Source organism: Salvelinus fontinalis, chromosome 5, assembly GCF_029448725.1.
Source record: "Salvelinus fontinalis isolate EN_2023a chromosome 5, ASM2944872v1, whole genome shotgun sequence".
In the NCBI taxonomy this organism is placed as follows: domain Eukaryota; kingdom Metazoa; phylum Chordata; class Actinopteri; order Salmoniformes; family Salmonidae; genus Salvelinus; species Salvelinus fontinalis.
In genome coordinates, this window is record NC_074669.1 from 16,632,705 (window position 1) to 16,658,323 (window position 25,619).

General features: G+C 41.6%; 2 long non-coding RNA genes across 3 annotated transcripts in view; one reads left to right on the top strand and one right to left on the bottom strand.

Annotated features, from left to right (window-relative positions):
• The window catches only part of LOC129855215 (uncharacterized), a 29,066-nt gene extending 22,112 nt beyond the window's left edge, over positions 1–6,954 (bottom strand). Inside the window, exons 1-2 of one of the 2 annotated variants that reach the window (XR_008759445.1) lie at positions 6,828–6,954; positions 3,449–6,585 (exon numbers count right to left, since the gene is read on the bottom strand). This is a non-coding gene — a long non-coding RNA (uncharacterized LOC129855215). Of the gene's footprint in view, positions 1–3,448; positions 6,586–6,827 lie in introns of those variants that run through there. The other variant, XR_008759444.1, reaches the window with a different exon arrangement.
• On the top strand, positions 6,585–7,752 carry LOC129855218 (uncharacterized). Its single transcript, XR_008759449.1, has 2 exons — positions 6,585–6,732; positions 6,949–7,752. It is a non-coding gene; the product is annotated as an uncharacterized LOC129855218 (long non-coding RNA).
• Positions 7,753–25,619: the final 17,867 nt, after the last annotated feature.

Here is a 25,619-nt window from a genome sequence, read left to right on the forward strand (position 1 = left end):
CCATGGAAAAATTTGTAAAATTGCTGAAAAATGTGCTTTAAAATGTCGCTTTTTTTTCTCAGCCCCATGGAATTCTATAAATGTAGAAAATGTTGGATCCAGAAAAAACCTTACTTATTTCTAATAGCACACTGCCTGATAATATCCTGTAGTATGGTGCCATGTAAAGACTATGGTAAAAAAGTTATCCCTAAAATATTGTTTTGGGGGGGATTATAGATAGATGGTGTCGGCATAATTCGATTTTCATTATATTTTGGAGTAATCTTCTTTTAAAAAGTCAACAGAAATGACCTTCTCACAGTCATTCTACAAAATAATTAACCCGAGAGGGGGAGGGACACAATTTCTATTTTCAACGAGGATCAAATGTCTACTGGAATTGTCCGTATAGTTTTTCAGTTATTACGTTTAGCACCACCGTACAAAGAGCAGCACTTTACATTCTAGCAGCATACCGTCACTGCTGCATTGGATGTGCCTATTTGCCTTGTATTGTTTATGTATTTGAATGACTGTACACAACACGGGACAGCGTCCTGGTAGCTTGTAATTCAAATTTTGTTCAGTTTTCTTAAAAATATGTACTTTACAGGACAGTATATGAGATGCAACTCGTCTTTTAAAAAAAGAAGGAACTGGCTACTTGTTACTATACTATCAAAGCACTTTGCATTAACAGTAATCGATTTCTATTACGTTTTGTGAAAATATCTCTTTGTAATGAAAATATAACACAGTAGACCTATTCTGTGTAGCTATGAAAATAATCAAAATCAAACATCAAAGTAGGGGCCTTTGAATAAAGTATTTCATATATAATCCAATCACTTGATTTCACTATCTGTTACAAGCCACACCCCACTGGGCAAAACCTGGTTGAATCAACATTGTTTGGCATGTCATTTCAACCCCACAACATTTTTTTGATGACTTTGAATCAACGTGGAAAACTGATTGGATTTGAAAAAAAGTAATCAACGTAAGGGAATTTCAACATTTTTTTACCCAACTTTTAACTTAAATCCAATGATATGGTGACATGTTTTGTTGATTTCACATTGAATTCACATTACTTAACAAGCCAACCAAATGCAAACCAAAACTAGACGTTGAAATGACGTCAGTGCCCAGTGGGACAGCACTATAACAAACTACTCCTCAGTTTGGTTTCCCTGCAAATACAGATATGATGTTGAAATGCTATGGCATCTGTAGGACCAGCATCACTACATCCCAGTGAAAATGCAAGTTCAAGTACAAATGCTCAAGTACAAATACACAGACTTGCCGGGGGCATTCTTTTTGCAACACAATAAGCATGTTGTCTGCTTACATACAGTTCACAGATACACACACAGTCATGTAATACGGCAAGATAGTTAACTATCAAGTTAGCAACATTTATTCAATGGTTAATTATTAGAAATTGACAGGAAATAATCATTTTGACATTTTCGGTGCAGCTTTACGCATTTTACCGGCCTATGTGTGTGTGTGTGTGTGTGTGTGTGTGTGTGTGTGTGTGTGTGTGTGTGTGTGTGTGTGTGTGTGTGTGTGTGTGTGTGTGTGTGTGTGTGTGTGTGTGTGTGTGTGTGTGTGTGTGTGTGTGTGTGTGTGTGTGTGTACAGTACATGCGCACAGTTGTGTGCTGAGTACGCCCAAATCTTCTTTGTATCTGTGTGTACCTACCATACAGTATACTAGACTACAATGCCCATACGTGAAGGAAGGGCTGTCCGGGATCTATTATTGGGCAGGTATAGTGTTACAAAGAGAGAGAGAGAATGAGAAAGAGAGAGAGAGAGAGTAAGAGAAAATACTGCAAACCATCTGCCCCTCCACATGCAACAGAGTTAGCTACCCCTGGAAGACTGCAATCCCCGCCAAAAAAGGCCTCAGGGGCGGGGTGGCTCACTCAACTGCCAGCCAAATTCATGCACTATCGGGGGTTAGCAAGTGGGCACATACAGGATATCCGTGGATAAATCAGCCCTACCTTCATGACCGTAAAGTTCCATATATGTAATGGATTGAATGCAAACTACTATAGAAGCCTGTCAGTACAGGCCTCCCGCTCATCATTTGAAAATGTGGATAGGAGGTAATAAGGCCTATGTTTTTTATCAATCAACAAATTCACTACACAATAGTGCAAGTTCAAAGTCTAATGTAGCCTGATTCCTGTTCTTCATGAAAACCATGAAATACTGCTCATAACCTCACAAATAGGCATTTCACATCATTGAGGAAAACGCGTGTATACTCAGTTTGATTGTCCATGAAACAATTAAGTGAAATATTGCAGTTATTATAATGATATCATAATTACTTACAATTTAAGGGTACTGAGTGTAATCTGCTAAAATTACATTTTGTGCCAACAACATCTAATATGTAGTATGAATTAATATTATCGCTAGATAATTACGTTCTCATTTATTTCAGCGCTGCTAAATGTATCACAAAATGACAGCAACCATATTATAATGAGTAGATCCCGACACACTGAATAAGTGTGAAATTGTAAATTAGAAGGAAATAATTGTCAGTCAGATTGACTTATTTGCTTCAATATTATCTTAAGATCTGTAAAGAGATTATCATTTATCCAAGGGAAATGTCTGTGCATTGCAGGGACGTGACTTGTTACTATTTGTTTATAATTGCGATTGTGTATTGAAAATGTATGTATTTTGTAGGTATGTATGCTGCTTTGCAGAGAAGAATAAGGGATATGAGAAAGGCACAGGAGCCACACGTGCCTTCTCCTGTTGCTCAAAATAACCTTGTAGAAGAAATCCATTGTATCAGTTTAAATCAAGTCTTCGATGAACAACAAATGAGCCTGTAAATATGGCAAAATTAGAATAACTCATAATTCCAACACCAAACTGAATTTACATAGATTTTTGACCAAATTGGGTACCACAATGTATCACTCCACACACATTGTCACCTAACCCAAAACCGCATCACTCACACTAAACATCTCCACAAACGTGGCCTTCCACAGACCCAATGATTACCACGAAATCAGATTAACTTGGCAGTAATCAACGCACCATTAAAGGATCCCTCTGGTTTTAAGAAAAACCCAGATTTTTCTAGATTTTTAGTGGAAGTCACAGTATTATACTTTTTGAGTTTGAGTAGTAATATATATATATATATAGTAATTTGCCATGAATTAAACAATTTCATAACAAACATAAAGTAGTACCTTTGTGCAATACACGACTATATGCAATGGCTTCCGATTGCGTTTTTTAATTGACCATGTGCATCAAAATCAAAAAGAAATAGATAAAAACTATAGTGCGTATGAATTCCATTATTTTGTACAAAGGCTACAAAGAGTAATAAACATAAATTATACTAAAGGGAATTCAACACATGTACACAATGAATAGACTCACACACTCACACATAGAGAAACAGGTATTACCTACAGATATTCCACAGTAGAGGCGATTCCGAAACATTCCGAATCCGGAGGTGAAATTCTAAGCAGGTTCTCTCTTCTTCTCTTTTTTTCCTGCGGGATCCACATACAGTATCTGTTGAGGAGAACAGAAAGCCATCATCCTCTGTGTCCCTGGCAGCTCTGGTAAAGCAGCTAGGCAGGCAGGCCCAGTGACTCTCCAGGCAGTCCCTCTCGTAGCCCAGCAAAGACCCACGGCCGCTGCTACCTCGCCTGGCCGCCATGGGCTGGGCCCAGGCCTGGCGTGCCTGCAACAAAAGGAGGCCATGAGGCTGTCTGGAAGGCTCCAGCTAAGCCGTCTGCTAGTTAACAAGTCTTTGAATGAGGAATGTTAGCAAACAGACAAACAGCATGTCTGATGCATGCAAATAGCACAACCAGTCCAATCACAGCCTTGGCTGCCCACATGAATAATTCAGCAGTCTGAAAAAGGAACCCCACTCCCTCCCTCTCTCCCTTCCCTCCCTTCTTCCCTCCCTTCTTCCCTCCCTCTGTCTTCCCAACTCGAATGTGTTCGTTACCAGACTAAGTGCAGTTACAGTAAGTATTCAAACCTCCATTTCCCAAGCTGTCTCAGCCCCTGAAATCAGTTATAATACTTAACTCAATCATGCATCGGTGCAACAAAATCACGGTCACTTCTTATGTTTTCGCTGAAAAAAATAAAATAATCAGCATTATTCTGTCATTTTTTGGGGGGGAGGCACCTGTCCCAGAAAGAGCTCCAGCCCAACATATCATTCAAAAGAGAGGGAGAGAGAGAACAAGGGAGGGAAAGAGAGGGTGCGAGAGGAAAAGACACAGTGAAAGCAAGGAAGAAGAGGGAGGTGCAGTACTTCTAGGTGAGAGAGTTTCTGGCGCTCACAAAGAGCATGTCTTTAACACGCAGATGTGCAACACACTCAGAGACTGAACATTCTCCTGCTTGTCACCCACAGACAGTCACTAGGAGGAAGAGTGTGAAGAAGAGGGCTTAACCCAGCAGAAATGGAATGGCGCCCGTACGCACACATCTCCAGGAGGAAGAAGGCCCATCACGTGGCGGGAGACAAAAACGACAAAACAACGACAAAAATAAGATGATATTTAAAAGAAACGCCAACAGAAATTCTTTCACATAAAAATACACAACTCTGGGTAACAATGCAGATAAAAAAATAACACCATATAGGAGAAATAACAACATGATACAAACTGCCGCAAAAATCGGCACGCGAAACTATGAAAAGGCCCCAAAAAAGCATCTTGTTGCCAGGTTTTTGCCGAGCCACTGTGCAGATAGTTGGAGGCAGAGGGTTAAAATCCAGCTAGTAGTAAAAAATGTCCCTCTGTGGAAGGGCGGGCTGTGGGGAGGCCCTGACTGCAGGAATAGCAGCAGACTTCTTTTCTTTTTCTTTTTTCTTCCCCACAGAGCCTGAGTCTCTCCCTTGCATGCAGCTGGAGCTGAGAGAAGGGGAGCGAGCGAGAGAAGAGAGGAGGAGAGAGGAGAGGAGGAGAGAGGAGAGGAGGAGAGAGAAGAGGAGCGAGGATAGAGGAGAGGAGATAGCAAGCGCAGAGTGAAGGAGAGAAAATCTCAAGTGATGATGAAATAGGAGGTGCGGCGGAGCGCGAGAGCCAGACACTTCTTGATCACACGTCCAACACGGCAAGGAACTGTATTTGCACTTGAGAGGGAGGGAGAGAGAATGAAGGAAGGGAGATGGAGGCCGAGAGGGAAAGAGAGAGAGAGAAAGAGAGAGAGGGGAGAGAGAGTGGGAGGGCGGAAAGCAGGCAAGGGTGGGAGGGGGTAGAGGAGGAAGAATGACACAGAAATCCACTCCTCCAGCAGTGCGCAGACGCAGTGCACACACTCACGCCATACTAGCACACACTACACCCCGGCAATCAACTACAGAGAAGAGCAGAAATAAGAGAGAAAAGAGAGAGAAAATAGAGAGAGAAGGAGAGAGATAGAAGAGAGAGAAGGAGAGAGAAAAGAGAGAGAAAAGAGAAAAGAGAGGGAGAAAAGCGAGAGAAAAGAGATCAACAGACAAACACTCAGAGTGGATAAGGAACTTGAAATATGCAACACTTCTGAGAGCAGGTTAAATGATTAACCTTATCTGGTACCGTACATTAGAGTACTATAGCGCTCTCTCTGTCGTCAAGCTGCAACAGCCTGTCTGGATCACATTCTGCAGCCAGCCACGACTCAAAGACAGAGTATAAACTCTTTAGCATGACACAGCAGCTAGCGTGGAAGCAGCATGGAGAAGACTAAAAACATAAGCTACTTGCGTATAATACTGTAGTGTAGCACGTGGCAGGGTAGGAGCAGGGTTTGTAGAGTTACAGTACAGCAAGACCCTCCTCCGCCTGCCCTGACTCGATCACTCCGAGGGGCTAAACATTGCACGACCCTTACAGCTATTTTGTCAAGGAGTCAAAAGCCTGATAACCATTCTGTATGAGACCTCACTGCTTTTCTGGAAGAAAAACAGCTGCTGTGATTACAATGTGATGGTGAATTCACAGAAAACACGAGTGGTTCTGATTTGTCCTGGGTATAAAGGCAGAGGATAGCTTATCCAAATAACCCAGGAACTACGGCTGTACTGACTAAAAACGTATCATATTTAAAACCAATAGGAAAAGATTGTTGAGTGTTTTTGGGTCTAAAGTATCCCTTACCCTAGAATCGTCTTGAGTCCTGCATCGTGACGCGCTCCACCCTCCCTAAACCCTGCTGTGTGAGTGAATGTGCGCGCACACACACACACACACACACACAAACACACACACAATTATGTACTACAGGACTACAAAACAACATGGCAGACCAGTCCTCCATCTTAGTTCATACTGATTATTCTTTTGATTCACGTGTCTGCCTGTCTCAGTTTTTTATGCTCCTTCTCTCCTTTCCTCTCTCCCCGCTTCTCTCTCTCTCTGTCCCGCCACCTTCTCCACTCTGCGACCAGCATTTGGCTTTTTCCATTTGTGGCAGATTACTGTAAGGCTATTGTAAAACAACTTCCTGCCTCTTTTGGCTCTGGTTCCAAAAAACGGCAAAGGCTGGGCTCACGCGTCTCCCCCTCTCTTTCCCCGAAGTATCAGGAGGTCTAAAAAGAGAGAAAGCCAGAAAAAGGAAACGTGTAAAATCTCTGCATGTCTCCTCTTGAGGACTTATTTTGATGCCTTGTGTCTTTAATGCCACATGAGAAGTAAAGGAGGAGAGCAGGGGACTGCATCCCTAGCAGAACGGAAAGGTGGGGAAAACTCTCATTTTGCTGCTTTTACTGTGTAACCTTCTGTTGGTTTGCGGAGGACATTTATGCTGTTAGGTTAGCTCAGACAAAACTACCCAACATGGCTGCTGCTGCTGGGTTCCCGTCTTGTCTGCGGAGTGAGTCTGTGAGGGGTACTTTTCCTAACACAGCCACCCGGTTCCTTTCATCGCTGGCTTTTTCTCTCTCCCTCGTTAGAACAGCAACACCCGACCGACCGGAGGCTCCTCAGCTAGCTCACTCCGAGGACTCTCTCCTCTCCTCCACCCTTCATGACAAGGTTCAATAAGACACAGGTGGCCACATTCAATGGACCTGCAGAGGGAAAAAACATTGTTTGTATTTACTTACTGAAGACATGTTGCAACCAAGTTCGGGCGTTATTAACAGTCTCTCTAGTCTTCTTTTTAAAAAGTGACACAAAATGGGTTGGATGTGTCTGCATTGGAATGAGCTAGAACCCTAAAACCCTAGAACCCAATCCAAAGCACTGCAGCTTCACGTCACATCTCGCCATGCGTTTTAACCAATTGAAAAACTCACATCTTTGCGTTGAAACATATAGGTTTAAACATACAGTTTGTGGATATTGTAGATATATATTAAGAATATGTATTTTTGTATGCACAATCCTGCTCAGTTTCAGTAGAGGACAGACAGTGGGGGAAATGGACATGGAACTATGAGTTTGTTTTAGTTGTTGGTTTGGAACGGTCTGTAGTAATAATTTAGCTTAGTGTGCATGTAGCACAGCATTTGCAAGAAGTTCACTTGAGGATAGGGTTTTGGTTTTGGGAGGATGCCAACTTTTACGACTGTGTGCCTCTACCTCGTTCCCCTCTTCTCTACTCTGGTTGCATTTGTCTGTCATGAATTATATTTAAAAATGTATTTATATATGTAATTATATACGTAATTATTATATTTTAAGTTGTGTAAATTACTTTAACCATGCTTTCTTTAAACACTTTTCAAATAATAAATTAAGCAATTTTAAGATGACACGTTTTAATATTTTTTTTAACTTAGATATTTTTTAAGGAATGCTTTCTTACACAGGTGTGTATAAGAACTTTGGCAAACAATACCATTAAAAAAACATGTCCTAGTACAACAGAAAAATAGCTTGGAGGGAGGACAGGGAGGTAAATGTAACTATTCCTTCTGTAGTATATTTGAAGGGATTTCTTAACCCTATTGTTAATAAAGACGATATGCTATGGAATGCTATGTATCTCAATCAGCATTAACTCGTAGAATCTTTAGATAATATCACAATAGATTAAATGGTTAATAAAGTTTAAATTAAATATCCAACCTGTTAGTCAAAGCTATGTTCCTGGTTTTGAAATGCTACAAATCCACATCTCACTACAGTGGATGGTGAAGGAGAGAATGATCAGAGTAGGACGTTAACTAACACGTCAGGAAATGTGGCTTAGCTATCGACACGTGAATACCGATTCAGTCATTCAGTCCTATTCAAGGACATTTTTATTAAAATGGCGGACGCTGCCATGTCATTTGCAGGCTTCATTCAGAATTGTAAAGTATTGTGATACATTCAAAACTTAACCTTGTATTCCCGTACTACACGTTTTGTAAAAAAGTGAACTATAACGACTCCAGGAAAAATCCTCACACATTTTGTCTCTGTCTTGTCTTTTAACTCTTAAATCGACAAGCTGCTTATACATTTGTAAGGAATTATTTGGAATAACAAACTCATAATTCAACAGAAAAAATTAAGCACAATCAATATGAAAATTGCTATGTGGTCTTAGATAACTTAAAATCTATGACAAAACAACTAAAATAGTATCCAACAATTTCATATGTAGTTGCTGTACCAATAAATAAATACATTCAATGTTAACCAGTAGTATATCACTAGTATTTATGGTAAAAACAGATCATGCAAATATCATTTTCTCCAACTGGTCTTACAGAAAATTATTACTTTTGTTAGTATGCATGTTGGATCTTATCATGGTAAACAAAAAATATGTAATACATCAAATGTTTATTTTGGAATAATAAGAATTCCTGATCATGCAAAATGTAGGCTGTTGGATTCTCACTTATCTCATGTGTTATGAGTAATTAACTAAATAAAAGGGTTGGCCAAGGGAAGGTCAAACTAAATGCAACAAATTATCTTTGCAAAAGAAAGACAAGATAGATCTATGTACAACACTACATCTTTATTTTCTGCACAGGGGGCATAATCATGGCATTCTCTGACTTATCTCATTGAAATGTTGTTGTTTTTTGTCTCACTCTAAAACGTGTTGTGCTCCATCATTTTTATACATAATTTGGAGTCACAGAGTAACAGTCACAAGGTCTCTGTACACCATTTTTCAAAGCTGTCATACCTAACAATTGGTATTCCATGTAGGTCACATAAGGAGAGTCAAGGACACATGATTAGGATCCTGTTTGCTTGTCTTTAGTGTCTAGAAATAGCGGAAACAGCCAGGATAGGAAGGCTGAGGAATATGAAATTGCAGTGGGCAGTAGCACCGCATAGGCAAACATGATCTACACTCCTTTACCCATTAACCACCAACAGGAGTACAAGACAGATTTCTGACTGTGCAGGATCAGAAACTGCAATGAATCAGGATACCAGGCACATACAGCTGACACATCACACAGAAACAATTGATATTCTATAACAGGGTTCCAAAACAGGTGGCCTGCGGGCCAGCTTCGGGGGATTTTATTTGGTTTTTCTGATCAAAAATAATACAAATAAATAAAAATAATAATACAAAATAAAAACTATATAATTTTCATTGTTGGACATAAAAGACTGTAAAATCACCAGGAAATCAGCTTAAAGTGATTTTAATTTAGGAAATCTGTTCCCAAGTATTCCCACAAATTAATAGAGGCATACAGTATGTGATCGTATCCCAATGTAATCAAGGTTTGAAATGATTCTGTTTTTGTCAAATACTTTGTCTGTTTGGGATTCTTGCGTTCAATTTGCAGTCTACAAATTATTTGTAACCATGTTCCGGCCCCCCGACCATCCACTCAAGGAAAAATCGTCCCGTGACTGAACGTAATTGGGGACCCTGTTTTATAGGAAGCTAATCAGGAGGATAGCACCATCCCACAAGGCCGGATGGCCCCAAGTACGCAGGGATGAAAGACTTGGACTCCCTCTCTAGGAACAGGGGCCGAATGAGTCTATGAGGTGGTCTTGCTTCAACCCGGCACGTGTCTAAACAACTTCTCTATTACACCTGACCTCTGAGGGCACTCCCCATCGAGCAGGGAACAAAGGCCATGACCCTGAGGTCAAAAGTGTTATACGGGAGGCCCAATGAGGAACCCAGTGCTGTTTGCTTTAAGAAGGTAAAGATGACTAACACATTAACTAATGCTGAATAGGGGATTATCCCCGAGGGACGTCACTCACAGGGTCTACACATCACGTCTTATTAACACCCCTGACCTCTGGCCCGTCACCTCAGGCAGCTGACTGCGACCGCCACTCTCCCTCTCTGTTTATGTGTAAGGATAACACGCACGCACGCACGCACGCACACACACACACACACACACACACACACACACACACACACACACACACACACACACACACACACACACACACACACACACACACACACACACACACACACACACACACACACACACACACACACACACACACACTACAAGAGGGTGGTAGGGATGGGTGCAACGTTGCTTGAAAAAAGTTTTTACAATCACTATAATTACTGAGTATCAATTCTGAATTACAAACAGTAATACTTAATAGTAGTATTGCCATGAGAAACAAAATATAAGAAACCTTTGAACTTTATACCGAGCATTTTGTTTAATTTCAAGTCTTTCTTTTATGTATGATTAGCAAATGTGTATCTTTGACATTTAATTTCACAATGATCATGAGTCAAGGAATTTATTTACACCCTACACAACAATAGATTCTCTCAAATTGATCCTCCGTGTTACTGAGCTGCAAGTGTTCCACGGCACTTCATAAAATGGGAGCATTTAGATAAAGTTCTGATCACAAAATGGTGGACAGAAGACATGCGCAGTGTGGATATCATGGATAATATTACACGATATGATAGATAGACCCTTTCAACAGCACATGCTTATTCACACATTTTCAATTATTACTTATGTATTGAGTGGGTGACGTAAATGAATTGTGTCAATGTGAAAATGTGGAAGCTGACTTAACCCTATATCTCCTGACAGATTACACCTACATATTCATTATTGAAACTAAACAAGCATGGTTTCATTTCATTGGGTGTACTGTTATGTGCAATACCTCATAATGTCATGATAGCATTTTCTTCTGAAAAACAAATATGAAATGTGATTATTATGTGTATGAGGAAATCCATTTCTGAGATGGTGATGTTTAAGAATTAAGATTTTGCTTTGTTGTACACATTTACACTTGAATATTGTACAATCTTAAAGAAAATTGTATTTGTGAAATATGTTCTATTAGTCACATATGTTTTCTTTTTAGAAATGGGTTCACAGCTCAACATAACATTATAAAAGTAAAGTATTCAATTTAATTGAAAATAGAACATATAATGTCTTTCTAATGACAATACCATTTTCAATATATGTATAATGAAGGGCCTTTGGAAAGAATATCAATACATAACAAATAACTCTGTAGCTATAGCAATGAATAATATAATGAATTAGTTACTGGAACAAAATATGTTGTATACATACCTGAATAGAAAAATGTGGAACTTTTTACCACAAAGAGCTTACATTTCAAATCAAATCAAATTGTATTTGTCACATGCGCCGAATACAACAGGTGTAGACCTTACAGTGAAATGCTTACTTACAAGCTCTTAACCAACCATGCTTCAAGAAAAAATTGATGAGTAAAAAATTGAAAATAAAAGTAACAAAAAATTCAATGGCAGCAGTAAAATAACAATAGTGAGGCTATATACAGGGGGTACTATATGATTAATATAGAATGAATACATCATTGGAAGTGCATTGATTAGATAATAACTGATATTACAAATCAAAAGTGAATATCAACCGGGTAAGAAGAAATAACTTCAAACTTAAATTGGGCTATTCAAAAGAATCTGTCAAAATGTGTCAACCACATGTAGAATTCAAATCAGGTGCATCTGCGTGTAATTGTAACAAATGATGCAATAATAAACTGCCATATAGCAAGTCCTTCATCTACAATCAAACATTGTGATTTACATTTTTTAAAAGCTAAAATGGAAGTCATAAGTAATGTGTCTGCCAACAAGAAGGTTAAGCATTTTCCCATGATCAGAATTTCAAAAAAGATGGGAACAAATTATTTATATGTCAATTATATTGAAAGAGGACTTTGAAATATCAAAATAGCATATTTTTCCAATTAAAAATGTATTCAAAGGAAATAAGCCCGCACACACCACTCTGGCAAAGTATCACTCATTTACTTCCACGCCAACTTATTTTCTTTGAATAACTCTTTCACTTTTCGAATGCACCTGCTAAGCAACAAGTAACACTCTCTTTAATTTAAATAATACATTAACAAGTAGAAAATAATCATTGAATTTATGAAACAGTATCATTTGACACAGTAAGCAAGGCTGCAAATGATACATATTCACTTATAATGAAAAAAGTATGAACCTTTTATCAGTAAGATTTAACACTTTAACCTCTACATCTGTATATCTGAATGTATTGATCTGTGAAATCCCAGCAAACCAATATGCTATGGTCCTTAAACAATGAGCTATGTGATTATTGTATTGATGCTTTCTTCACACAGAGATGCTTTCATAAATGTGAAGTTTCGAATTAGAAGTCAAGGTCAAAGTATGTGGGAATAACTTACAAGATTCAAGAGTCATGAAGATTAATGTAATCTTGTTATGTTTTTTATGCATTGAGTATTTCGGGGGAATAGTAATTCAACTATTTTACCATTTTATTTTCAGGGAAATATTTAAGATAAGTCATTTTACTTAAATCTATATCATATGAAAGATCTTAATTTGAGCCAGTTTGCTACAGCAGGAAAATAATCATGCAACAACAGGACATTTGAATTATTATGTGAATTATAATTAATGGCCATTTTTGTAGGAGTTTATACATTTTTAGTATAGAACAATCAAGTTTGAAATTTGTGGAAATTACAAACTTCAGAAGCCTTTTTAAACCTTAAATACACATCGCAGGATAGCCTGCAACAGGGTGATCAAATTAAGATTTACACCTGTACATTATTACAAAAACATTATTTTGCAGACTATATTGCCGATTGCCAATTCATCATCCAACTTCAGTAGCATTTAGCTGGTGTTTAGGCACCTTTGTATGCAAAACCTTGAATCAGAAGCTAATACGGAGGCTCTAATACATACCTTCATATCTTACACATATACAAGCATTTCACTACACCCGCAATAGCATCTGCTAAACCCGTGTATGTGACCAATAAAATGTGATTTGATTTGGTATATTATTGTATAATTAAACATATAAACACACAAATAAACACAGTGACTGAATGTAAAGTAGATGGTTTTCAATAAGTAAGAACAAGACAAACAGATATGATATTCCATCAGCGCTAAACTCACCTCGCAGTGTCTCACCGGAATCTGAGAGAAAGAGAGAAGGAGAGAGAGGGAGGGAGGGAGAGAAAGCTTGGGAGCTTGCAATACAAAATGGACCCTATCCGATATCAGGCCTCAGAATGGACAACCTTCATAAACGGGGCGACACCCAGATTGCAACGAGTCAGGACTTCTTCTCATGGCCCTTCAGGAAGCAGACATTATGTGGAGAGTACAGACACACCACTACAGCAGAGGTCAGAATCAGAGCTCCTCACCATAAAAAGGGCTATAATATATCAGGGTTCAGTTCAAAATGAATTGATCTTGACCTTGAGCAGAACGGTTAACATGAAATTCTAATTGAAAAATGCCCTATACTGCCTTTGTCACGTGAGTTGCATGTTCAATTCTACAGTAGTATTAAATGGATAGACATGAGTTAGGTTTTTACAATGAAGATAACATTGTTATTTTATCCGATTCTATTTTGTTTAAATGTGATCTAAGCTCATATGATTTGAAATATCACTGGCCTTTAGAATCATTTAAAATTACCATTATATTAGGCCTTGTTGCCCATACTCAGCTAAATGTAAACATTTAACAGTGATAATCATTGATATGATGCAATATAACACATTTACAAATACATATTTCAAAGATAATGCACATTCTTACAAAGAAAAATCAACCAACCTTAACTTTCAGTAACATACATTCAAAGAAGAAACGACAACAGAAAAGCACTAAGACAAAAGTCTCCTGACCTGGTGAAGCGTAACAATACAAGTCAATTCTCCTTTCCCCATCTGTGCACTTGACCAGCACCACCAGCCTGTGTGAGTCTGGGGCTTACATACCTGAGCTCCCCCTCTGCCCGCTGTGGTCCTCTGAGGAGGAGAGGTCTGCTAGCTGCTAACACACCCTTCACATAGCCTACAGCCTGGGCCACTCACTTTTATTATTCCTGTGTGCCAAGCCAAGAGCGGGCGAGCCTGGCGCTAGCCTGGTGATGTAGGGGCCTTTGCCCATCGCCAACGAGGCCGAGGACAACTCTGTGCAACATCACAGTGCCTTTACCGGCACAGACTGGGGCGAGAAGACGGCGAGAGGATTTTCTGGCTCCAGCCGAACCCGGCGCACCTAATCGCCGCTCCTCACACTCTCTCGCTCTCCTTTACACACTCTCCATGTGCTTTTCCTCTACTTCAGTCACACACACTCCCTGTTTGCTGTCGCTGCATCATAACACACACCTCTTAACACGCACACAATCTTCATGCTCTTTCTCTATCTAGTAACACACACCCTGTGCTTACTGTCTCCCTAGGACATTAACAAAGCCTCAATCACTCACTGTCTTGGCAGATACACTCCCGTTCTCTCAACCTGACGTGGCTTCATTAGAGTACAGAGGGCTGGGACACAGAACAGGACTGATCCCAGACACACTCTCACCAGTGAAACTAATGAAAGTAACAGATGCATAAGAAACTGTGTAGCAGCCGGTCCAATGTAGCTGCTGTTTCAGTAAAGTTTCTACCAGCTGCTGCTCTAACAGTACTGAGCACGGTTCTACTGGGGCAGTGGAATCAATTACAGCAGTAACATTACTCCAGTGTTAACAACACCTCCAGAATGAGGTCATTTCATTGAGGAAATATCGCAGTTGAAATGGATCAGACTGTTTGATTTCTGTACCACAATAGATTTACAGACTGATACTGTTGGATGAAAATACACGTGAGGAAACGTGGCAATGTTTTGGTGAGCAGTTCAATGTTTACTATTAACAACAGTGCTATTGCATTACATCACAGTACATTTTATTTTATCGTTGTACAATAATATAAAGGTAAATTCAAATATCATACCATTTTGCATTACGGTTCTATGGTGTACAAGTTCTGTGCAGTAACCTACATGGGTGTAATTAACATACATTTGGAGAAAAACAAAAATATAAAATTAAACTAAACAACATTTCCATTTGTAAACTGAGCTGCTCTGTTGAAGTCTCCATACCATATTTTAGAGTATCGCCCCCAAAACTTTTAGAAACACATTTGTAATTTACTCTATAACTTGTCTCACACTCACTGTTAATTAAGCCACTGATGTCTCGATAGACCTCAAAGCAGGGAGTTGTCTGTCTGTCTGCAATGGAAAAGAGATGACTCCCTGGCCCTCCCATCAGGGTGTAGGGTAGAGTTGTGGACAGGCCATCCCAGCCAGCTACATGACAGCCCCTGACCTGTCATGCCACAGGGGTCAGGGAGAGGACATGGCACTGTGCAGTATGGACAACGGAGGAGAAGTCAGTCTTATCCTTCCACTCCTGCAAAGGCTGTGCAGCGATAGCAAGACGGGCTGGAAGAGCGTTGTAAAATCTACACTTATTTGGACTGAAAGTGAAGGCATCAGGGCAGTGTGTGTTTCAAAGGAACTGCTGAGGAGAGCATTTTTATGGCCCGTGCACTCGACAGTGTGTGGTACACCTGTCTCCTTACTTACGCTCTCTCCCCCTCCCCAACCGACTCTGACTCTTCCCAAATGAATATCTCTCTGTCATCATTCACTGCCAAAATGGCAGCCACTGGTTTGAATTCTTGAGAAATACAGCTCATCGCACTCAGAAGTACAGAACTACAGTAAAGCACCTTTGCTGAAAGGCCATGTTTTTACACTGCAATCGATATTCTCTGATGTATTTTATGGATGTTTGAACCCCTTTGGTCTTCATTAGGTCAGACCTGGGTCGAAGCCTCATCAATAAAGCACATGGAATCGAGGAGTGCAGACTGCAGTCTCATAATGGCACTAACTGTCGTCCTTTCTGACAGGTTCATACCAGTTTGCTGTTCCCCCTGCTCTCAGACCTACAAGGCAGGAGGATGAAAAGACAGACGGCTCCACAATGACAGTGTGAAAACCGGCAGCTCTCAGACAGTCTGCAATCCCAAGTGTGCCTTTGCCACAGTAATAGGGGTGATGGCATGGTACCAACCACTAGTGCCCATTCAGTTCACTTAAATATCAGAGATGGGAGAGGAGAACAAAAAACGAGAGCGCATTTATATTTTAGGACAGCAGATGCTGTAGTCCACTGTGACTCACTGTGAGTGCTGCACAGAAGGGCCAAGAGGAGGGAGGGAGGGAGGGAGGGAGCGAAACAGAGAGAGAGAGAGAGAGCGGGAGGGGGGATGAGAGAGCAAAACTCGAGCTGCATAAACTAAGAAATTAAGACTTGACTAGCATTTTGATGATGTTGAAAATCACTTAATAGTAATAAGTGAGGTTTAGCTCACTGATACCTCTCTTTATTTCTAATAAAGTGTTTAAGAAGTTCTGCCGCAGACAAAACTCTGGCAGGGAGGGAGTGGTTGGAGGGCTGGAGAGGATTGGGGAGCATGGGGGATTGGGGGTGGAGTTGGTTGGCGGGGACAGAGTGGTCTTTTTTCTAGGGGGTGAAAGGCGGACGATCATGTGTGCGGAGCCCATGACAAAAGGCTCTTTTATGTGCAGCGTATGCAGATAGAGGAGGCTCCTTTGTGCGCAAACGGAGATCCCACCACTGGGTCTGCCTGGGGCGGAGGGAGGGAAGAAGGGAGGGAGGAGGAGTAAGGGAGTGAGAGAAGAAGGGGTGGATCTGGTATCGAGCGCCTTCAATGTGTCGGCCAGGGGAAAAAGAAGGGGTGTGGTGGTGTGGTAAAGACAACCTGGGTTGCCCTGCCCTCCTGTCCAAGTCAGGTTCAGATATTCAGATACAGAGGAATCACTGGGGTTATTAGGGGATATTAGGGGTAACACTGGGGTTATTAGAGGGCTATTATGGGAAACACTGGGGTTAGTAGGGAATATTAGGGGAAACACTGGGGTTATTAGAGGGCTATTATGGGAAACACTGGGGTTAGTAGGGAATATTAGGGGAAACACTGGGGTTATTAGAGGGCTATTATGGGAAACACTGGGGTTAGTAGGGAATATTAGGGGAAACACTGGGGTTATTAGAGGGCTATTATGGGAAACACTGGGGTTAGTAGGGCGATATTAGGGGTAACACTGGGGTTAGTAGGGGGATATTAGGGGAAACACTGGGGTTAGTAGGGCGATATTATGGGAAACACTGGGGTTAGTAGGGCGATATTAGGGGAAACACTGGGGTTAGTAGGGCGATATTAGGGTAAACACTGGGGTTAATATTAGGGTAAACAATGGGGTTATTAGGGTGACATTAGGGTACTGGTAGAGACTCATGCATGCTCTACTTTACATATGACCTCATATATATATTCACTCATCATACTATCTTTCCTTTCACGTATTCACTCTGATCGCACACACAGCAGGAGGTGTGTCTTACGGACAATGGCGATGCAGTATATAGCAGCTGTTTTGTGTTTTGTGTTTTTTTACTCTGATCTTAACTTTTTTGTACATAATGTCACTGCCATCATTTTCTATGGCCGACACCAGCTTCTGGACATCAGAACAGCGATCACTAACCTCGATTTGGACGAACATGTGCCTGAACAAAACAAGGATATACTGTACATCTCGCTAGTTTTTCGATGCATTGTCAAGACCGAACGGCAGACTCGGGTAAGACAAAAGGAGGAGGTGTATTTCTTTATTAACAACAGCTGGTCGAGCACCAGAGAGGGAGAGCGGGAGGAGGCATGAAAGTACCCCCCCCCCCCCTTTAGGGGCGCTACTCGGCGTCTCACCTGGGCCAGCCTGTCGGGCCGGCCGAGACATGGCCGCTGGACAAGCCGGCTGGGGTAGAAGCCCGAAGAACCGGCAGAGGCATGGGAGCCTGGCGAACAGGCTCAGGTGTGGGAGATTGACGATCGGCTGAGGCGTAGGAGCCCCACGAAACGGCTGCGGCATCTCCTTGCCTCCTTGCTCGCACACGGTTTTTCAATTCTGCCCACAAATTTTCTAGAGGATTGAGGTCAAGGCTTTGTGAAGGCCACTCCAATACCTTGACTTTGTTGTCCTTAAGCCATTTTGCCACAACTTTGGAAGTATGCTTGGGGTCATTGTCCATTTGGAGGACCTATTTGCGACCAAGCTTTAACTTCCTGACTGATGACTTGAGATGTTGCTTCAATATATCCACATAATTTGCCTTTCTCATGATGCCATCTATTTTGTGAATTGCACCAGTCCCTGCTGCAGCAAAGCACCCCCACAACATGATGCTGCCACCCATGTGCTTCACGGTTGGGATGGTGTTCTTCGGCTTGAAAGCATCCCCCTTTTTCCTTCAAACATAACGATGGTCCTTATGGCCAAAAGGTTCTATTTTTGTTTCATCAGACCAGAGGACATTTCTCCAAGAAGTACGATCTTTGTCCCCATGTGCAGTTGCAAACCGTAGTCTGGCTTTATTATGCCGGTTTTGGAGCAGTGGTTTCTTCCTAGCTGAGCCGCCTTTCAGGTTATGTCGATATAGGACTTGTTTTACTGTGGATATAGATACTTTTGTACCTGTTTCCTCCAGCATCTTCACAAGGTCCTTTGCTGTTGTTCTGGGAATGATTTGCACTTTTCGCACCAAAGTATGTTCATCTCTAGGAGACAGAACGCATCTCCTTCCTGAGCGGTATGACGGCTGCGTGGTCCCATGGAATTTATACTTGCGTACCATTGTTTGTACAGATGAACGTGGTACCTTCAAGTGTTTGGAAATTGCTCCCAAGGATGAACCAGACTTGTGGAGGTCTACAATTTATTTTCATGAGGTCTTGGCTGATTTCTTTTGATTTTTCCATGATGTCAAGCAAAGAGGCACTGAGTTTGAAGGTAGGCCTTGAAATACATCCAAAGGTACACATCCAATTGACTCAAATGATGTCAATTAGCCTTTCAGAAGCCTATCAGAAGCCATGACATAATTTTCTGGAATTTTCCAAGCTGTTTAAAGGCACAGTCAACTTAGTGTATGTAAACTTCTGACCCAGTAGAATTGTTATACAGTAAATTATAAGTGAAATAATCAGTCTGTAAACAATTGTTGGAAAAATTACTTGTGTCATGCACAAACTAAATGTCCTAACCGACTTGCCAAAACTATAGTTTGTTAACAACAAATTTGTGGAGTGGTTGAAAAACGAGTTTAAATGACTCCAACCGAAGTGTATGTAAACTTCCGACTTAAACTGTATCAGTGAAGACCACCTCTTTCAGGGCAATAGGAGATACCGTATTTCTCTCTATACTCAGCAAGGGGACAGAATAATCATGTCTAAAACAGGTTAGGAAGGGACGAAATGCGAGTGCCAGGAAATATGATTTAAAGTTTGATACGGATAGTCCTCCTATGTTTTTCACTCTTTGTAAATGTGTACATTTTATCCAGGATTGTTTACCTTGCCATATACATTTAGAAAACGCACTATGAATTGTATCCCAATAGCTAGAAGGGTGAGCCATGGGAAGCATTGAACTGCAGAAGTTCAGCCGTAGCAATATATTCATTTTGACAACAGATATTTTTCCGGCTCTGCTGAGGTTGGATGGAATTGAGTTGAGCGTTCTGTTAAAGTTTTTGGCAATGGTTTTATCTAAAGAAGGAAATATATCTATTCCCAAATATTTAAAATGGGAAATGATTGGGATTCCATAAGAAGAGAGTCCTCCATCGGGGTCTTGAGAGGCAGTAGGGCTGTTTGGGTTAGATACATTTTATCGTGAAATGAAGCCGAATTTATCTATGATCGTCAATGCGTTTGGGAGCGTTTGAGATACATTGTCTAGATAAAGTAAGTCCTTGGAAGTCCAAGATGGCGTAGCAGTCAGACGTCTTTTGTCCTCATCTTGTCGTGTCCAGTGTATATATATTTTTTTATATTTTTTTCTTCGCATATCTTTTAAATATTTTTTCTAAAACTCAACTTCAAAACACTCTCCTGCAACCCGCCTCACTCAATGTGGTGCGGATCTGTTTTTTTCTAAAGTATTATTCACCTCGAATCCGAAATCCCCCAACAGAAGCTAGCCAGCTCACCAGCTACTAGCTAGTAGTCATCAGCTAACCTTTAGCTCGGAAAGCTCTCATCAGTCTGTATAACGCGACTCAAACCAGAGCATACGGACCTATTTTCTCTCCATATCCCCGGATTCCTACAGCAAGCTCTGGGCATTTTCACCTGGATCTTCGCAGTTAGCTAGCTGCTATACGAGTACTGGCTAATGTTGGTCCTGGAGCAAGCACCAATTAGCCTGAAGCTAGCCCATGCTAGGCCCTCTCTTCCGGTTAGCTAAAGAGGCCCATCAGCCACTCCTGGGCTACAATACCCGGACCCCTTCTACTGCCGGTACGGGGCACAGAACCCCGCCGATCCTTCATGACTGGACTACGACGTAATCTGCTCAAGGGGGTACTCAACTGGCCTCTACATCGCGAACACACCTGAATGCCCGCTAGCCGCGACCTGCTAGCTGCTAGCTGTCTAGAGCAGATTGGACTGTTAGCTATATATACCCATCGGCCCCCGGCCTGCTAGCTGTCTGAATCGCCGTGTCTCCAGCCAGCCCAACCACTCACTGGACCCCTATTGATCACCCGGCTACGCATGCCTCTCCCTAATATCAATATGCCTTGTCCATTAATGTCCTGGTTAGTGAGTATTGTCTTATTTCACTGTAGAGCCTCTAGCCCTGCTCAATATGCCTTAACCTACCATTTAGTTCCACCTCCCACATATGCAGTGACATCACCTGGTTTAAACGTCTCTAGAGACAATATCTCTCTCATCATTACTCAATGCCTAGGTTTACCTCCAATTTACTCACATCTACCATACCTCTGTCTGTACATTATGCCTTGAATCTATTCTCTTACGCCCAGAAACCTGCTCCTTTTACTCTCTGCTCTGAAAGCACTAAACGACCAGTCCTGATAGCCTTTAGCCGTACCCTTATCCTACTCCTCCTCTGTTCCTCTGGCGATGTAGAGGTTAATCCAGGCCCTGCAGTGCCTAGCTCCACTCCTACTCCCCAGGTGCTCTCATTTGTTGACTTCTGTAACCGTAAAAGCCTTGGTTTCATCTGGTGGGGCTCTAAGCACCGTGCTGCCGTGCGTTTTGTTGCCAACCTTACTTTGCTACCTGACAACTTTACGGTTTTTACTTTTTAATTACTGTTTATATTTTTAGTTTTTCCCTCACTCAACTTTTTCACCTCGGACGTTTTATCTGGACATGGTTCGTCAGGACTTCCAACAGCCGAAGCTAAGTAGTAACATTAACATGATGCCTTCTAATTGCAGTCGCTGTACTCATAATATTAATATACAGGAGAACAATCGCCTTCCAGAGAGGATAGCTGTGCTGCAAGCCCAGCATCAGATGCAATCATTAGGCAAGGGTAATTTCAGTATGGGAAAGGATGAAAAAGTGTCTGTGCCACCAGTAAGTACAGATAGTAACGTTAGTATAAATCCCCTCGCACGGTCCTCGCAGCCGGACAACTTTCTCATGGCTTCTGGAGGGAAATGCGGTAGGAATGCTCAACCGGTGTCGCTCATTCAGCCGACAGAAACTTTCAACCGGTTCTCCCCATTGAGCAGTGAGTCGGAGTCAGAGGCCGAGCCTTCTCTGGTCTCTACTCCTCCCGTTACGAGGTCTGAGACGCCGAAGGCTCCCACCATTAGCTCTGACAAATTGAAAACCCTAGTCATTGGCGACACACATTACCCGCAGTATTAGAATTAAAACGAATCATCCAGCGATCATAGAATGTTTACCAGGGGACAGGGCTACCGACGTTAAGGCTAATCTGAAGATGGTGCTGGCTAAAGCTAAAACTGGCGAGTATAGAGAGTACAGAGATAACGCACCAACGATGTTAGGATGAAACAGTCAGAGGTCACCAAGCGCAACATAGCTTCAGCATGTAAATCAGTTAGAAAGATGTGTCAGCATCAAGTAATTGTCTCTGGCCCCCTGCCAGTTAGGGAGAGTGATGAGCTAGAGCAGATTCTCACAACAGCAGTCTCACAACTCAATCGCTGGTTGAAAACTGTTTTATGCCCCTCCCAAAATATCAAATTTGTAGATAATTGGCCCTATTTCTGGGACTCTCCCACAAACAGGACCAAGCCTGGCCTGTTGAGGAGTGACGGACTCCATTCTAGCTGGAGGGGTGCTCTCATCTTATCTACCAACATAGACAGGGCTCTAACTCCTCTAGCTCCACAATGAAATAGGGTGCAGGCCAAGCAGCAGGCTGTTAGCCAGCCTGCCAGCTTAGTGGAGTCTGCCACTAGCACAGTCAGTGTAGTCAGCTCAGCTATCACCATTGAGACCGTGTCTGTGCCTCGACCGAGGTTGGGCAAAATTGAACATGGCGGTGTTCGGCTTAGCAATCTCACTAGAATAAAGACATCCTCCATTCCTGCCATTATTGAAAGAGATCGTGATACCCCACATCTCAAAATAGGGCTACTTAATGTTAGATCCCTCACTTCAAAGGCAGTTATAGTCAATTAACTAATCACTGATCATAATCTTGATTTGATTGGCCTGACTGAAACATGGCTTAAGCCTGATGAATTTACTGTGTTAAATGAGGCCTCACCTCCTGGTTACACTAGTGACCATATCCTCCATGCATTCCGCAAAGGTGGTGTTGCTAACATTTACGATAGCAAATTTCAATTTACAAAAAAAACCCAGACGTTTTCGTCTTTTGAGCTTCTAGACATGAAATCTATGCAGCCTACCCAATCACTTTTTATAGCTACTGTTTACAGGCCTCCTGGGCCATATACAGCGTTCCTCACTGAGTTCCCTGAATTCCTATCGGACCTTGTAGTCATAGCAGATAATATTCACATTTTTGGTGACTTTAATATTCACATAGAAAAGTCCACACACCCACTCCAAAAGGCTTTCGGAGCCTTCATCAACTCAGTGGGTTTTGTCCAACATGTCTCTGGACCTAGTTTTATCCTATGGGGGAAAAAATGTGGATCTTAATGTTTTTCCTCATAACCCTGGACTATCGGACCACCATTTTATTACGTTTGCAATCGCAACAAATAATCTGCTCAGATCCCAACCAAGGAGCATCAAAAGTCCTGCTATAAATTCTCAGACAACCCAAGGACGTCAGAGGACAAAAATCAGTTAACCACCTAATTGAGGAAGTCAATTTAACCTTGCACAATACCCTAGGTGCAGTTCCACCCCTAAAAACTAAAAACCTTTGTCATAAGAAACTAGCTCCCTGGTATACAGAAAATACCCGAGCTCTGAAGCAAGCTTACAGAAAATTGGAACGGAAATGGCGCCACACCAAACTGGAAGTCTTCCGACTAACTTGGAAAGACAGTACCGTGCAGTATCGAAGAGCCCTCACTGCTGCTCGATCATCCTATTTTTCCAACTTAATTGAGGAAAATAAGAACAATACAACATTTATTTTTGATACTGTCGCAAAGCTAACTAAAAAGCAGCATTCCCCGAGAGAGGATGGCTTTCACTTCAGCTGTAATAAATTAATGAACTTCTTTGAGGAAAAGATCATGATCATTAGAAAGCAAATTACGGACTCCTCTTTAAATCTGCATATTCCTCCAAAGCTCAGTTGTCCTGAGTCTGCACAACTCTGCCAGGACATAGGATCAAGGGAGACACTCAAGTGTTTTAGTACTATATCTCTTGACACAATGATGAAAATAATCATGGCCTCTAAACCTTCAAGCTGCATACTGGACCCTATTCCAACTAAACTACTGAAAGAGCTGCTTCCTGTGCTTGGCTCTCCTATGTTGAACATAATAAATTCCTCCCTATCCACCGGATGTGTACCAAACTCACTAAAAGTGGCAGTAATAAAGCTTCACTTGAAAAAGCCAAACCTTGACCCAGAAAATATAAAAAACTATCGGCCTATATCGAATCTTCCATTCCTCTCTAAAATGTTAGAAAAAGCTGTTGCGCTGCAACTCACTGCCTTCCTGTATACAAACAATGTATGTGGTTTTAGACCCCATCATAGCACTGAGACTGCACTTATGAAGGTGGTAAATTACCTTTTAATGGCGTCAGACCGAGGCTCTGCATCTGTCATCGTGCACCTAGACCTTAGTGCTGCTTTTGATACCATCGATCACCACATTCTTTTGGAGAGATTGGACACCCAAATTGGTCTTCACGGACAAGTTCTGGCCTGGTTTAGATCTTATCTGTCGGAAAGATATCAATTTGTCTCTGTGAATAGTTTGTCCTCTGACAAATCAACTGTAAATTTCTTTGTTCCTCAAGGTTCCGTTTAAGGACCACTATAGTTTTCACTATATATTTTACCTCTTGGGGATGTCATTCGAAAACATAATGTTAACTTTCACTGCTATGCGGATGACACACAGCTGTACATTTCAATGAAACATGGTGAAGCCCCAAAATTGCCCTCCCTAGAAGCCTGTGTTTCAGACATAAGGAAGTGGATGGCTGCAAACTTTCTACTTTTAAACTCGGACAAAACAGAGATGCTTGTTCTAGGTCCCAAGAAACAAAGAGATCTTCTGTTGAATCTGACAATTAATCTTGATGGTTGTCCAGTCGTCTCAAATAAAACTGTGAAGGACCACCGCGTTACTCTGGACCCTGATCTCTCTTTTGACGAACATATCAAGACTGTTTCAAGGACAGCTTTGTTCCATCTACGTAACATTGCAAAAATCAGAAACTTTCTGTCCAAAAATGAGGCAGAAAAATTTATCCATGCTTTTGTTACTTCTTGGTTAGACTACTGCAATGCTCTACTTTCCGGCTACCCGGATAAAGCACTAAATAAAATTCCGTTAGTGCTAAATACGGCTGCTAGAATCCTGACTAGAACCAATTTAAAAAAAAAATCATATTACTCCAGTGCTGGCCTCCCTACACTGGCTTCCTGTTAAGGCAAGGGCTGATTTCAAGGTTTTACTGCTAACCTACAAAGCATTACATGGGATTGCTCCTAACTATCTTTCCGATTTGGTCCTACCGTACATACCTACACGTACGCTACGGTCACAAGACGCAGGCCTCCTAATTTCTAAGCAAACAGCTGGAGGCAGGGCTTTCTCCTGGTTGAAGATATCCCTCTAGTGCTGTGGGGGCTGTGCTTTGGCAAAGTGGGTGGGGTTATATCCTGCATGTTTGCCCCTGTCCGGGGGTATCATCGGATGGGGCCACAGTGTCTCATGACCCCTCCTGTCTCAGCCCTGTCTCAGCCTCCAGTATTTATGCTGCA